Source organism: Pteropus vampyrus, unplaced genomic scaffold, assembly GCF_000151845.1.
Source record: "Pteropus vampyrus isolate Shadow unplaced genomic scaffold, Pvam_2.0 Scaffold101, whole genome shotgun sequence".
NCBI lineage: Eukaryota > Metazoa > Chordata > Mammalia > Chiroptera > Pteropodidae > Pteropus > Pteropus vampyrus.
In genome coordinates, this window is record NW_011888882.1 from 898,988 (window position 1) to 904,301 (window position 5,314).

Sequence of the window (5,314 nt, forward strand, 5' to 3'; positions counted from 1 at the left end):
GTGCATTTATCCATGTTAGCCTTCCACGTTGATCCCTTGGGGGCAAGGGGAACCAAAGCAGAAATGATATTTTTGTTGTTTCCTCTACTGTGATAAATATAGATTTTGTCATTGGCCCAGAAATTTCATTTCTCTGCCAGCTCACATGATACAGTAGTAGATTAACTATTAGCTTATAAGTGGGTAAAATCAAATCCCAGACAAGACATTGGGATAGTAACAGAAAAGAGAATCAGTTGAGTGGAGGGGTACAAATGAGCCTGTGTGTTTCATGCTGTTAAATAAATGTGGTAGAAGAGTCAGAAGCCTGATTAAATCAGAGATAATATAATAGGAAATATTGAAAGATAAGGGTAGACAGGTGGAATGGAGTGGGGGAGGGCAGGTAGATTTTAAAGGCTTTGAATGATAGTGCTATGAACTGAATATTTGTATCCCTTCAAAATTCATGTGTTGAAACCTAATCCCCAAAGTAATAATGTTTGGAGGTGGGGCCTTTCGGAGGTAATTAGGTCACGAGGCTGTAGCCCTCATGAATTGGATTAGCGCCCTTTTAAAAGAGGCTGCATAGAGATCCCTCACTCCTTCTGTCATGTGACAGCTGTCCCTGGATGAGAAAGCAGGCTCTCCCCAGACACTGAATCTGTCAGGGCCTTGATCTTGGACTTCCTAGCTTCCAGAACTGTGAGAAACAAATTTCTATTGTTTATAAGCCACCCGGGCTATGGTATTTTGTTATAGCAGCCCAAACACACTGAGACCGATGGACAAGGGATCTAATGTCTTTAATAAGTTAACCATATTAAGCACTGGGCATATATTGGGGAACAAGAGCAGACAGTCTCTGTCTAGAGAAACCTGTCCCAATTGACCACTGATAACTTTGCTTCAGTAACCGTGATGCTGAGAGCCAACCAGTCAGTGATAATCTCACACTTCTGAAAAGTCAGCCAGTTACAATCCCATAATTCTGAAATTCAGCCAATCAGCAATAGTTTCACTTTAAAAATTGTACTTCTCCTATCAAAACAAAATGTATGCCAAGTGCCATAAGAGAACTCAAGTACACACGCAAATACACATGTATATATTAACATATATTTCTCATCAGACTTTAATTCCACAGTAACATAGTTCATTAGGTCTTAGGCATCATTTTCCTAATTCCAGGGCTATGGACACCTAGAGTGTAAAAGGGAGCATCACTTCCTCTTTTTTAAATCAGTATCTTCTTGCTTTCTATTGATTATCTCAGAGTGTCCAATGGTCTGACTCAGTCATCAGATAATTTAGGTGTTGTAGGGGATGTATGATGTGGTTATTGAGTTAATTCAGAGTAAAAACCAAAGACCTTACAATGGCCCAAAGGACTTATATGATCTGTCCCCCACCCTCTTACTTCTCTGACCGCATGGCCTAATTTTGTCCCCTAGCTCACTACTTAGGCCACCCCTTCATGTCTCTGTTCAAAGGTTATATCTCAATGAGGACAACAGTTCTCCAACCCCTGGCATTTCTATTGCCTCCTAGAGTGTTCTCCCTTTTTTATTTAGTATTCTTTTCATCCTTACATACCCAAGTATTTACTTCTTTATAATGCTTACTGTCTATTATCTCTTTCTCCCCTTAGCATGTAAGCTTAAAAGGTCGGGTCTTTGCTGTTGGTTCACTGATGCAGCCCAAATACCTGAAATATGCCCAGAACATAGCAAGCAGTCAATAAATATTTGCTGGTTTAAGTGAACAAAATAGTAATAAAATCTTATAAATCAGTAGGAAATAGACAGATAACCTAACCATTAACAAATGAGCAAAAGTCTTGAATAGGCATTTCATAAAAGAGGATATCCAAATGGCTAGTAAACATATGAAAAGCTGCCAAAAGACTTTAATGGTTAAAGAAATGCCATTTAAAACCACAATGAGAAATGCTACATATTCTCCAGAGTGACAAAAAGTAAATAATTAGAAATACTAAGTGTTACAGAGATAAGAAACACTGCGAACTTGAACTCTCGTAGTAGTATAAATGGGTACAACCCTTATGGCAAGTGTTCGACATTATCTAGCAAACTAGAATATGTACATGTCCTTGTGTTATCATGTATTCCTAGGAACACACCATGAAGAAACACTTGCCCAGGTATAGCAGAGTACAAGTACATTAATATTCTCTTCAGCATTGCTCATAAGAGCCAGAAACTGGGAGCGGCAGTTAAATGGACAACTAGATTGTTATAGATGGTATAGTCATGCAGTGGAATACTATATAGCAATCAAAATAAATAAGATGTTCTAGACACAATGTAGATGAATTGTCCAAACAACAACAACAACAACAACAACAACAAAAACAAATTAAAAAGATGATAAAACACTTTTTAGAGGATTTCGCTTATAAAAAGTTCAAAAATAGACAAAACTAAAAATTAATAGTTTAGGAATGTACATATAGGTGGTAAAGCTATAAACAGCAATAAAGAAATCATCACACTCCCTACCACTACCACCACCACTAGGTGGAGAGAGCTGAGATTGTGAAGAGGCGAGAGATTTGGGTGATGCGGCAAATGTACTATTTCTTTCCTCTCTGTGGTGGTTACGTACATGATTGCTTTGTCATTATTTTTTAAACAGTACATAAATGTTTCATATACTCTTCTCTATTTTTGATATCTCACAGTTTTCAAAGTGGCAATAAATTGCCTAATCTTGTAGAATTTTTCTTTCATTTGGAAGGTTTTAATGTTCTGTTCCTTGCGGCAAAGGGTCTTGACCGACCATATCCCTTTTTTGACACAAGTTTCTTTCCGTAGATAAGAATGTAATATAATCAATTCCACAGTCCTTACATTGCATTCACAACAGATATTTCATAAGTAGGTAATAAAGAGAAAAAGTCAAAATAAGATCAAGTAAAGGCTTAGCGTTCAAGGCAGGCCCAGTGTTTGACACACAGCAAGCACTCAGTGGGAGTTTGTTGCTCACAAAGTAGGCAGTGGTTGTTGCTGCTGGGGCTGACTCAGACAAGGGAGCATTTCTCCATCTCTTGTCTTTGGAAGGGTTATTCACAATAGGTCACCTGGTAGATAAGATACAAGATGTTGTGAAACTTATGAGTTCCAAGATGTTTATCAGCCAGAGACATTTGTGTACATGATTAATTTGATTTCCGGATGCTTCCCTCAGAATTTGCTTCTTTAATTAGTTCATAGACCATTATATTTCTGTCTGTGGTTTTAGATGGAGCAAGGAGGCCATGCCTAATCTTATGTTCTGTAAACTGTATCATCTTGCCAGTAGTCAATACATTGTAGAATCATCTCTTAGAATAATATGGTCATTTTTCAACAAATATTAATAGCAGATGCTGTGTCTGAATCTCTTCCAAGATTAAAGCTTCAGGGCAACATAAAGCCAGAGTGTTTATGAAGATTTATTTGGGGAACTAGCGAATAAATATACACTGAGTTCAGAAATGTTTCTTGAGCCCATGATGTGGCCTGAATGGGGCTAGGCTCGGAGGACTAGTGTGTCCTATCAAACAGTGGTGACATGTTTCCACCATGGGATAACTATGTTTGCCTTGATCTCACTAAGGTTATTCGAAGTAGTTCTAGGTATCAACAATTGCCAAAGTTTCTGAATGAAATTAAAAATATTGGGGTCATCTTTATCTTCTCTACTTACAAGAGCACATTTGCTAAAAAGGGAAAAATCTGTATTAAAAACTACTAGGTGGACACTTTGGAACACATGATCCAGAGAGGATAAGCCCCTGAGCTTCAGTTCTGCCTTTGCTGACCACATGACCTTGGACTAGTAATATAACCTCTTTAACTTTCAGTTCCTCACTCATATGAGTGATCTGTTTCATGGGTATCCCAGAAACACATGAAAATAAAATGAAGTGAAAGATGAAAACTGCTTTTTTGACTATAAAGCCCTAATAACAGTTAATATTTATTATTCATTACCAAAAAAATCCAAAGATCAGGAGTGCATGAGATTTAAAAAAATCTCCTCCCCAATTATTAACTCCCAGAATTGACCAAATTTGACAGTTTGGTGCTTATCTTTATATACTTTTTAAATGTATGTGTTGAATGTGTGCACATGTCCTTTTTTCCCCAACAAAAAAAGGGATCATAGACTACTGATTAGTAGAATGGTATGCCGTAATTTTATGAGGTAAATTGTTACATATGTACATGGAACAATGATATTTTATGTGAAAATTTGCAGAACTACATTTATAATATGGTATTTGTGTAGACAAAGAGTATATGATTCGCTCTGGGAAGAATATATTGCAAAAAAATGAGGTAGTTTTTACTTTTTACTTTACATACTTTTCTACCGTTATCATTTTTTATCTTAAGCATATATACTTTAACAATAATTATTAAAGACTTTGTCAGAGAAAGTGAAACATAAGTCAACAAAATGGAGATAATGCAATACGATTGAAGATGCAAGTATAAAAGGTAGACCGGAAAAAAAAGTATTGAAAGGGAATAATGTACAAAAGAAATTGGAAAATGAAATAAAGGCAGCAAAACTGAAAACAGATATATGATTTTCAAAAGTATTCATTAGGGAATAGAAAAAATCTGATCATGCAGGGTCTGCTGTCAATTTTCTTGTTATATACGGCTCTCAGCAACAGCATATTTAGCCCCACTGACAAGTTCTTTTTAATGGCCCTGTGCAACAAAGGGTAAATGGAAGTTTGCACAAGGGTATGCCAAGAGAGAAAGGGCTAAAAGTGATCAGTGATCAATTATTTTACAGTTTAAAGTTTTCATATCTTTTTTTGAAAATGCACAAAACAGCCACAAATTTGTGGGATGGGCGTGAATGACAATCTAATGTCCCCTGAATAATCCTGGCATCATCAAGCAACAGAATATATCTATAGATACCATTGTTTTCAATAAATCCTTGCATTCTTTTTATCAACAAATCCTGTCTATGTCTATAATCAAAATCTACCTTGAATCTATCTACTTTTTCTATCTTCATTACCATCAACCCAGTTCAAGTTCACTCCTGCCTATTACCACTGCAGTGGCCTCCTGATGAGTCTTCTCATTTCCACTCTGGCTTTCCCTCTTTCCCCTGCCATTCCTTTTTCCACAAGAAAAGCAGATCAATCCTTCTAAAACGCTCATAGGGTGAAAACCAAAATTGTTTGCATGACTTCAAGGGGCTCCACGATCTGTCCCTTGTTCTTTCTCACCCGAATCTTTGCACATAACTGTTCCTGCAAACTGAAATGCTCTACTCCTACTCTACAGATTTGGTTCTCACA